A 12,537-nucleotide genomic window follows, 5' to 3' on the forward strand; every position below is an offset into this window, starting at 1 on the left:
CTCTATGCTTGCCTTGTCATATTTGTTGTCAATATTCTTTTAGGGTGGACCATCCTATTTCAAAATACTGGAACCTCTGACATGAGTGAATAGTATTTCTCTGTGTGATCTCTTCCATCATGTGTGGGCAACGAACACTGCATTGTATAGAAAGAAGTGTCATATCCACCTTTTACATAGACTACGATCTTTTACATGGAATACAATCTGCCTACTTGCTTTGTGTCGCACTACCAGCACTCCACCCTTGAAGCTAAACATTATGTCACTCATAATTCCTTAGTTTATTTGTTCAAATACGAATTTGATATGATTATAAAGTTCCTACTTTAGCTTTGGAAATGTGTGTCTGCCTGTTATAGAGACATAAGAGGTTTGTATTTCTCTGTGTGGTTTGTTCAGCACGGTTGGGTGTGAACTTTGTATACGCATGGGTTTATAGGGAGACACTCTTCGTGTTGAATCCGCAATGCATTCCATAGATAATCTGACTACTTTTTATGTGTTCATGAATCTCAGATATTGAACAACATCATAATGATTATGAGCTTGTGTGCATGAAAAGAATAAAGCAGAACAATGCCATGGTTGTCAAACTTGGCATTAAGGGACTGAAATCATGTCTAGATGCACTGCAATGCAAACACTCTCCACCTACATATTCATGCTCAGAATATGATCCTAACAATGATTCTAAGCTAGAGGGAGACCTAAATCAATGTAGCTCCCTAGTGGAGGAGTCAGAGGTAGATTTCCTATCTTATTTACCGATCAAGGTGCTTGCTCTAACTTTCTAAGGTTATATTGGTCGCACATATCTTGCAACGGATGCTTTGCATTGCTTCTACTTTGTTGCACTTCCATTAGCTTAGTTTACACATCGTGTATGTGAATACGCCCAGCCTATCCATTTTCAGTACATATTCCATCTGTCATTATACCATATTTATCCATTCAAATGATGTTCTTGTGTAACAAACATTCAAAAGGAAGAGGGCGACTGCTGATCATGGAGGAGCACGAATAAAGTATTTGGAAAAGGTGGTGACACGTGATAAATCAAATAGCCCATTAGGTGTAGTTGCAATATCACCAGACCCAGAAAACACGGACACAACTCTAGCACACTCTAGCCCTACTACACAGGCCATCTCTGATGCCCCAACTCAGTAGACCCCAACTGCAGCAGACAGTATGATGATGCCAGTTGACATGGCACTAGCTCTATGACTCAAAACCCCCATTCCAGCAAAGAGTACACCAAATCCAGTTGTCAAATCCCTTTTCGAATGAGAGAAACCCAATTGCAGCAAATAGGACTCCTGTTCCACTTCTTCCCAGTTTAGAAGACGAAGCTTATATTATTGTCAGGAACTTTGTGTGCATCTTTCTTTCATGGAAAGATTATACCACAGACAAAGAACAATTTCCAATCTTGCTCCACAACTTACGCGTAAGTAATGTACTAATGTTATTCATGGTAATTACTGCATATGTTTCTAACACAAGATTTCATTCTTTTAAATGGGCGAGGACCAAACTGGATAGTCAAGGCGAGCAAGGGCTAGTTGCACTTTTAAGCACTCGTTAATGAAGTATCATTCCTACCTGAGGCAAGCGCACTTCGTTGGCAAGCCTCTAAATGACATTTCTGTAAAGTCTCTAGTGCTACATTTATCAGACAGTGACTGGAATAATCTTGTTACATATTGGTCTTGTCTACAACGTAAGGTATTGTCTATGATATCACACAACAATTTGAACTACATTTCTGCATGTGCCTTAACGTCCCACTTGTATGAAAACTATTTGTAGAAGAACATTCATTCTCAAGGGACCATAGAATCTCACAAGTATACTGCACACTGCATTGCTCTTGTGAGTACCTCTTGCCCTGTATGACCATACTTACTTTCATAGCTGGTTGATTATGTAGCATCACTGTACATGTTAGCCTCGTTATCCTCCATTCGATGGACATTATAAGATCCGTATCCACTCTTGCATAAATTTAGAATCAATCCAATGCTTTTGAATAGATTTAGCTCTACAGTCCTCTTGTAAGGACTGAACGTCGTCTATCACTGTACTTACATTAACAGCTACTCCCTCCGTCCCATAATATAAGTGCATTTTGTACAGTGCACCAGTGTTCAAAACACTCTTATATTATGGGAAGAGGGACCGGTTCATTGTGTAGCATTCTGCATCTTATCTCCCTCACCCACTGTTTACTAAAAAATATCAGATTTATTTAATCTTACCAAAAAGTTGAATACACAGACAATGCCAGTGCAGAAGTGTAGCCCACTGCTCTTATCAGTACATTTTTTCTTGTAACGCTTGTACTTCCAGGGATTGGTAGTTGATTATGTAGCATCAATTTGCTTCTTATCTTCATTATCCTCTATTCCTTCCAGTATTATCATATCTATAATTACTCTCTACAAAATGTAGAGTATAGGCCATGCTTATGAAGAAGATTCTGTGCTGAAATTCTTGAGTTATCCTTCGTTTGACATGGAGAAGGGCATTATAAAGCCGGTATTAACTGTTAATGTAAGTCAGTCCTTCTAAAGCCTTTATCCTCAACTACTGTTTAATTTTCTCATACTCCCTATCGTCAACTGTTGTTTAGTTTGCTATTTCTATCAAAATGCATGTTCGCAACAACTGTAAGTTCCAAGTTTTACTTATAAAACCAAATTCCTTATTCATACCATGCACATTACTCAATAATCCCTATATGTATGCTTGTTTCTGTGGATCTATAATCCAGTGTGTGGTGAAGCAGCCCAAGTTTGCACCTTGTCATCTCATGTTTTATCTTAGTGATGTGGCTGATGATATGAACAACATGCCATGCACATTAACCAAAATAGATACAAGGATTGTCTTTGCCCTTCATCTATGCTTGTTTTGTTGACATGGTAATCCAGTAGTGTGGTGAATCTCCTCGCATTATGAACAATGCCAAATTATGCTATTAATATTTTGAACTTACTCTTTATTTTCTAATTTCAAATTGGATGGAATTGACAACACAGTTACCATCTTTGTTTATACACGTGCAAAACCTATCATCTCTCTGCTTGTTTTAGGGTGATATGCCTGATGGCATGCACAACTCTGTTGAAGCTATGAGAACAACCCAACATATATTGCAGCAAAGAAGGCAAACCATCTTGAAGATAGTGAGACAACCCCAAAGTCTTGTCTTGATGTAGTGTTCAAATTACTTGAGACTAGCAGTCAGACAAGCTCGCAGTATTTGTTGTCTGAATCAGTTCAACTTCTTTTGTCCCAAGTTCTATGAGAAAGGCATTCTGCAACTCAACTTCGACTTGAAGTCCTATCTCTAAGAAAGATTGTGGAGAACACCAATGAGAACCTCATTGCTAAACAACTACGCTTGGAAGCAATGACCGACATGCTAGGCTGGTCTCACAGCCTTGCTCAGCAGCTTGCGCTGCAGTTCTCGCGCAAGGCTAACCTTTCTTGAACTGTCTTGAAAGTGGTCTTGGTTCAATATTATTTTGTTACGTTGCAATGGCGCCCAGTTTTGTAATCTGCATCTTCGTTGCGCTTTATGATCACTGGTGGCAAACTTCAATGCCCAGTGGATGTAATATACCATTGTATATTGTAGGTTTATTCTAAGTTACTATGCCGTAATTTCATTATTGTATAGAGTAGTCTTGTTCTTAATTCCTACTAGTTACCGTATATGCCATCATTCGCTATCTGAAAAAAACGTCGAAAATCTAATGTAGTCGACCAGGCCAAAACATTCGCCTCTAACGGGCCTGCATTTTAGCGGGCCACAATTGGGTCGTCCTGCAACTTTTCTTGGTCCTGAAAGGCCATTGGGGCCTTCACACTTTGTTAGCCCCACAACTTACACGGGCCTATATTCGGCCCAAAGTTCAATTGGGCCTTTAGTGGACCCATCTCTTATTTGGGCCCATGTAGCTTCGAGCCATTAACAGGCTGAATATTCTGTTGGCCTGTTACGGCCCAGAAGAAACCATGGGCCTTTAGCAGGCCGAAATGCATGTTGGCCTCCATTTTCACTAGTCTCGATGGGCCTTCAGCAGGCTGAAATGTAGACCGGGCTATCATTGGCCGAGTTATATAACGGGCCATTACCAGGCCGAAACATATTTGGGGCCTTAGTTGGCCCACTGATATCATGGGCCTTTAAGAGGCCGAAAGCTTAGTAGAGGCATCAACGGGGCAAATTATATGACAGGCCTTTAACAGGCCCAAAGTAACGTTGGGATGAACTGTTGCCACGTTGATCACGGGCCATTAGAGGGTCGGCTATCGCCTCGGACCATATATGGCCCATGGGCAGCACGGGCCATTCCCAGGCCGAAAGACACACCAGGCTGAAATGGGCCCATGTCTACATCGGGCCTCTAACTGGACAAATGTCATTGGGCCGTAATTGGGCCCAAATATTCGTTGAGCAATTAACGAGGTAGACCTGGCTTTGGGCCGTAAAAGGGCCATGTTTAAACAAGCCGTTAGTGGGCTATCCCACTAGTACATGAGTAAATACTACAGGCCTTTGACTGGGCTGGCCTTTTTAACCTATGTGGGCCTCTGCTGGTCCCTGCCACGTGTCGACGTATCATAGGCACGTCTCCTCCATTAGATGAACGACATCTGGCCCACTGAGGAGCCGACACATGTTTCCTCAAGCCAATGATGATTTTACATGTGGAAAATCCCCATTGGTCCAGGATTTTAACGGGATATCAGATCCAAATCGGAACCTGATAGCTTAACAGTGACCTGTTACGGTGGATGCCATGTGTCCGTTACCCTTGACGAAAGCACTTCCATGATGTGCCATTTATCATCATGGAAGTGGACACTTCCGTGATGATAATTTTGGTATTGTCATGGAGTACTTCTACGATAGCATAGGTATGACTATCTTGAATCTGTCATAAAATCGTCACGGATGTACATGCATGACAAAAAATGTGACCTACTGTGACAAACACGAACCATCACGGAAGTGTTTTTTTTAGTGTATTGACTTTACGTGGATGCATAGGCAATCACAAACCTTAAAACCAATATTCTTACTAAAGCATAATTCTCACCAACATGACTCACATATTGCTATCTCCATATCACAAAACTATTTCAAGGAATCAAGTTTATCATATCCAATGATCTATATGAAAGTTTTTATTATATCCCCCTTGGATATCTATCACTTTGGGACCAAATTCATATCTTATGCAAATTACCATTGCGGTTATCAACTCTCAAAAAGATATAAGTGAAGCATGAGAGCAAAATTATTTTAAAAAATTCAACTCTCAAAATAATTTAAGTGAAGCATGAGAGCGTTCTTCTTTAAAATGTAACCACCGTTGTGCTCAAAAAGATATAAGTGAAGTACTAGAGCAACTGCCTAGCTCAAAAGGTTTAAGTGAAGCACATAGAGTATTCTAGCAAATCATGATATGTGTGCGGCTCTCTCAAACAAGTGTGTTTAGGAAGGATGCTTGTGACAAACTAAAAAGCAAACAAAGCAAAGACTCATATAATACACGATGCTCCAAGCAAAACTCATGATATGTGACAAATAAAAATATAGCTCCAAGTAAAACTACTGATGGTCGTTAGAAGGAAGAGAGGTTGTCTTCCAGGGCATCCCCAAACTTTGTTGCTTGGGAGTCTTGAATATTACCTTGGGGTGCCTCGGGCATCCCCAAGTTGAGCCTCTTGCCACTCCTTAATCCTTCATCTGTCGTTAACTCACCCAAAACTTGAAAACTTCAATCACAGAAAACTCAACAAAACCTCGTGAGACCCGTTAGTATAATAAAGCAAATCAGTACTTCAAGAAATATTTGCAAACCCATTCATATTTTGTTATTGCATTATCCTACTGTATTCTACCTTTACCATGGCTTATACCCTACGATGCAATCCATAGATTCGTCAAAATAAGCGCACAATGCAACGAAACGGAATCTATCAAAAATAGATCAGTCTATAGTAATCTAAACATTGACCATACTTCTGGAATTCCAAATCTTCTAAAAAATTAGCACAACATGGGAAATTTGTATATCAATCATTCGTGAAAAAATCAGAATTTTAACACGCTCCAGCAAATTTTAACAATTCTGCTACTGGATGCAAAAGTTTCCGTTAATGCACAGAATCAAAGCAACTATCACCAAAATCATCCCAAAGGCTTTACTTGGCACACACACTAATTAAAACACTAAAACACAATAATAACAGCAGCAGGATTGTTTGCACACAAGAAAACAAAAAAAATACTATTGGGTTGTCTCCCAACAAGCTCGTTCTTTATAGCTATAAAGATAGGCTTGAGATTTCAATGATGCTCACATGAAAGATAGTAATCGAAACACGAAGAGAGTATCATGTAGCATGTGAAAACACATTTAAGTCTAACATACTTCCTATGCATAGGAATTTTATAAGTAAACAAATTATCAAGACAAGAAACATCTAGCATATGCATAGGAGAGGAATAAAACATTGACAATCTCAACATAACGAGAAGTAATTTAGTAACACGAAAATTTCCACAACAATATTTTCCTCTCTCATAATAATTACATGTAGGATCATAATCAAATTCAACAATATAGCAATCATATAAAATTTTCTCTTCATGATCCATATGCAAAAAAGTCTTATAATCCTCCAAAATAGTGGGATTAACATTAACTAAAGTCATGACCTTGCCAAACCCACTTTTATCAATAATTTCATAAGATTGATCATTCTCCAAAGTAGTGGGATCATTATTACCTAAAGTTAGGACTCTTCCAAACCCGCTTTCAATATTATTGCAAACACTATTATCAATATCATATTCATCATGAGGCTTAAATAAATTTTCAACATCATAAGAAGTGGATGTAGCAAAATTAGCATCCCCAAGCTTAGAGTTTTACATATCAGCACAATTGACATTAATAGAATTTATAATAACATGATTGCAATCATTCTTTTCATTCAAAGAGCTATCATGAATCACTTTATAAATTTCTTCTTTTAACACTTTATCACAATTTTCAGATTCACGAATATGAAGCAAAACTACATAAAGATAGTCTAGTGAGCTCAATTCATTAGAAATTGGTTCATCATAATTGGATCTTTTAAAAAGATTAGAAAGTGGATGAGGATCCATAAGTTTTCATTTTATGATTTCCATTATGCACACAATTATGGCAAACAAACAAGCAAAGGCACAAAGTAGAACATTTTTGTGTTACTTTTTCTCGATAAAACATTTTAGAAGTGGGGGAGATGAAAATGAGAGGCAAATGGAAAATAATGTAAATGCAAGGAGATGAAAGTTTATGTGTAGGTACTTGATAGTTGTTGATGATGTCTCCTCGATAACGGCGCCGGAAATTATTCCTGCTACTTGTGAGTTGTGTTGGGATTTCCACGAAGAGGAGATGATGATGCAGTACAGTAGAGATAAGTATTTCCTTCAGCTATGAAACCAATGTTATTAATCATTAGGCGAACCAAGCAACACTATGTAAACAACACCTGCACACAAACAACAAATACTTGCAACCCAACGCGTAGAGGGGTTTTCAATCTCTCAACGGTTACAAGCAAGATTAAACGACATAGTTTTTGATAGGTAGATCAAACAAAAATACAAAAAATAATTAATAAAATAAATTGCAGCGAGATATTTTTGGTTTTAATATATGATAGAAAATAGACTTGGGGGCCATAGGTTCCACTAGAGGCTTCTCTCATAAAAAGAGCATACGCTGGGTAGACAAATTACTATTGGGCAATTGACAGAAAAGCAAATAATTATGATGATATCCAAGGCAATGATCATGTATATAGACATCACGTCCGAGAAAAGTAGACCGAGACGATTCTGCATCTACTACTATTACTCCACACATCGACCGCTATCCAGCATGCATCTAGTGTATTAATTTCATGGAAGATAGAGTAACGCCTTAAGCAAGATGACGTGATGTAGACAAGATAAAATCATGTATGAAATAAATCCCATCTTGTTAACCTTAATGGCAATGATACATGCATGTCATGTCCCTTTCTATCACTGGAAATTGAGCATCGCAAGATCGAACTCATCACAAAACACATCTTCCCATGGCAAGGTAAATCAACCTAGTTGGCAAAACCAAACCAATAAATCTGACAAGAAATACGAAGCTATAACAATCATGCATAAAAGAGTTCAGATAAAACTCAAATAATATTCAAGGATAGATCTGATCATAAACTTATAGATCCCAACAAACACAACAAAAAAAGTCATTACATCAAATAGATCTCCAAGAAAACCAAGGAGAACATTGTATTGAAGATCAAAAAGAGAGAAGAAGCCATCTAGCTACTAACTATGGACTCGTAGCTCTGTGGTAAACTACTCACGCATCATCGGAGGGTAGCAAGGATGATGAAGAGCCCCGTCCGTGATCGAATCCCCCTTAGACAGAGTGCCAGAAAGGCCTCTAGATGGGATCTCATGGTTCTGGAACTTGCGGCGGCGAAAAAAGTATTCCGTGGACTCCAATGTCGGTTTCACGATTTTAGAGAATTTATAGAGGCAGAGCTAGGTCAAATAGAGCCTCGTGGGCCCCACCAACCATCGGTACGTGCCTGCCCCCCCCCCAGGGTGCTCCCTGGTGGGTGGTGGGCCCATGCTCCCATGTCTGGTCTTCCATAAGTTTCGTGGCTTTTGGACTTTGTTTGGTACTAATATTCTGAGAAACCAAAAACAAGCAAAAACAAAAACTGACACTCGGCATTAAGTTAATAGGGTAGTCCCGAAATATATATATATAATTGCTTGTAAGTGTATATATAAAATCTAATATTGATAATATAATATCATGGAACAATAAAAAATTATAGATACGTTGGAGACGTATCAGTAACCTAGTAGCCGCTGAGAGAGTTGAAGCACACACCAACAGAAATGCAAAATCTTACCAGCTTGTGAAAGCAGCCGCTTCAAGTGCGTGACCACCCGCCAAGAATGCCCGAACAACCGCCGAATTTGTGAAGATGGCTGTAGTCGAGATCATGAAGATGACTGGAGACGAGGAGAGATCTTGAGAGAGCATAGCTTTTTCTTGTGTCCTAGTGATGCACTACCTTTACGTGTCCGACTGTGAACTTAATTTCATGTAGCTATCATGGAGCTGGACTTAATTTTTATGTTGTGAACTAGTGTTGTGGTTCCTTTATGTGATCTCTAGCTATGATCGGTGCTTGTGAATGTAATATTTATGTTTCTATGAAGATTTCTATATGCATGCTTGACTTGCTTACATACGAGCCCGATCCATTAGTTGTGGCTCGTATTGTCTTCAGTTTCTAGCAAGTGGGCAGCCCAGATTCAAACTCCCAATATGGGCAAGATAAAATGGTCCGACATCACCGAGGTGGCGGCACATGCACTATTGGTTATGTGTGATCGCACATGCTACCGTTATGAATTTTTTTTCGTCAACTTTTAATCTTCCATCTATGAACACAAGAATGAATGAGGATGAGCTTGATGGGATCCTAGAGTGCCACTACTGTTTGAAAATGGGGGTATGTGCGACGATTCTCATCTACATGACGATAGGTACTTCTCGCTAACTGTTAAAGAGGGCTACATATATTATATGAGAATTAATTTCTACATATATTTCCTTCTTAACTAAACATGTCTCAAGATTTTTGTTATAACATGTAATTTTGGTTTTTTTAAATTCGACTAGTGCATCCCCTACCATGCAAGGCCTTTTGTCATAGAGAAGCTGCAAGTCGAAGACAGAGATGACGTGGATGAGAGGACTGTTTACCTGAATACGAAACATGGTTTTGATATGTCTCCATCGTATCTACTTTTCCAAACACTTTTGCCCTTGTTTTGGACTCTAACTTGCATGATTTGAATAAAACTAACCTGGACTGACGCTGTTTTCAGCAGAACAACCATGGTGTTATTTTTGTGCAGAAATAAATAGTTCTCGGAATGACCTAAAAATCCACGGAGGAACTTTTCAGAAAATATAGAACATAATAGCGAAAGAATCAAGGCTAGGGGGCCCACACCCTGTCCATGAGGGTGGGGGCGCGCCCCTCCCCCTGGGCGCGTCCCCTACCTCGTGGGCCCCCTGGTGCTCCACCGACCTCAACTCCAACTCCATATATTCACGTTCAGGGAGAAAAACTCAGAGAGAAAGTTTCACGCGTTTTATGATACGGAGCCACCGCCAATCCCTAATCTCTCTCGCGAGGGCTGATCTGGAGTCCGTTCGGGGCTCCGGAGAGGGGTTCGATGCCGTCGTCATCATCAACCATCCTCCATCACCAATTTCATGATGCTCACCATCGTGCGTGAATAATTCCATCGTAGTCTTGCTGGACGATGATGGGTTGGATGAGATTTACTATGTTCTGAGAATGATGTTGCTATGACTTACTAGATTCCACCGCCAATCAAGTTAGTTTTGTTTGGGTTTGATCCCTAGTATCCACTATGTTCTGAGAATGATGTTGCTATGACTTTGCTATGCTTAATGCTTGTCACTAGCGCCCGAGTGCCATGATTTGAGATCTGAGCCTATTATGTTTTCATGAATATATGTGAGTTCTTGACCTTATCTTGCAAGTCTATAGTCACCTATTATGTGTTATGATCCGACAAACCCGAAGTGACAATAATCGGGATACTTCTCGGTGATGACCATAGTTTGAGGAGTTCATGTATTCACTATGTGTTAATGCCTTGGTCCGGTACTCTATTAAAAGCATGCCTTAATATCCCTTAGTTTCCATTAGGACCCTGCTGCCACAGGAGGGTAGGACAAAAGATGTCATGCAAGTTCTTTTCCATAAGCATGTATGACTATATTCGGAATACATGCCTACATTACATTGATGAACTGGAGCTAGTTCTGTGTCACCCTATGTTATAACTATTACATGAGGAATCGCATCCGACATAATTATCCATCACGGATCCAATGCGTACGAGCTTTTCACATATTGTGCTTTGCTTATTTACTTCACCGTTGCTACTGTTACAATTACTACAAAACTGCTATCTTTACTTTTGCCACTGTTACCATTACTTTCATACTACTTTGCTACTAAATACTTTGCTAGAGATACTAAGTTATCGAGGTGTGGTTGAATTGACAACTCAATTGCTAATACTTGATAATATTCTTTGGCTCCCCTTGTGTCGAATCAATAAATTTGGGTTGAATACTCTACCCTCGAAAAGTGTTGCGATCCCCTATACTTGTGGGTGTTGAAAGATGTCAGCCTATGATGGAATTACTCACGCACGGCGGTGGGCATCATCAAATTGGTGATGGAGGATGGTTGATGATGACGACGGCGTCGAATCCCCCTCTCCGGAGCCCTGAACAGACTCCAGATCATCCCTCCTGAGAGAGATTAGGGCCCGAACCCATCGAGGATCAAGTCCCCGCGGATGTCAGCCGTGAAGTTCAAACTTCCAAATCTGACCTGACGGCCAGGGGTGTAGCTTCCGATCTGCTCCAGATGGCCAAGCGAATTGGCCCGCAGTGCGAAGCCGCCGGATACGAAGATCTGTCCGGGGAGAAAGGTCTCACCCTAGACCGCATCGTAGTTGATGATCGAAGAAGCCATCGAGCCTATTGGTGACGACACAGAGGAACTCTCAATGAAAGCACCAATGTCGGTGTCAAAACCGGCGGATCTCGGGTAGGGGGTCCCGAACTATGCGTCTAGGAAGATGGTAACAGGAGACAAGGGACACGATGTTTTACCCAGGTTCGGGCCCTCTTGATGGAGGTAAAACACTACATCCTGCTTGATTAATATTGATGATGTGTGTTACAAGAGTGGATCTACCACGAGATCAAGGAGGCTAAACCCTAGAAGCTAGCCTATGGTATGATTGTTGTTCGTCCTATGGACTAAAGCCATCCGGTTTATATAGACACCGGAGAGGGCTAGGGTTACACAGAGTCGGTTACAATGGTAGGAGATCTACATATCCGTATCGCCAAGCTTGCCTTCCACGCCAAGGAAAGTCCCATCCGGACACGGGACGAAGTCTTCAATCTTGTATCTTCATAGTCTTGGAGTCCGGCCGATGATGATAGTTCGGCTATCCGGACACCCCCTAGTACGGAACTCCCTCACCACCCTAAGAGAGTCGAGTAGGATTCTCAGAGAAATAATTTAGATGCACCTAGTCCTTCTAAAAAGAAGAAAAAGAAAGATGACATGACTTTGCATGCTTCTAGTGAACCTGTTGTAGACACACCTAACAATCCCAATGATATTTCTATGTCTGATGCTGAAACACAATCTGGTGATGAACATGAACCTAGTGATAATGTTAATGATAATTTTCATGTTGATGCTCAACCTAGCAATAATAATGACGTAGAGATTGAACCTGCTGTTGATCTTGATAACCCACGATCAAAGAATCAATGTTATGATAAAAGAGACTTTGTTGCT

The sequence above is a fragment of the Triticum aestivum genome, chromosome 2B, assembly GCF_018294505.1.
Source record: "Triticum aestivum cultivar Chinese Spring chromosome 2B, IWGSC CS RefSeq v2.1, whole genome shotgun sequence".
Taxonomy (NCBI): Eukaryota; Viridiplantae; Streptophyta; class Magnoliopsida; order Poales; family Poaceae; genus Triticum; species Triticum aestivum.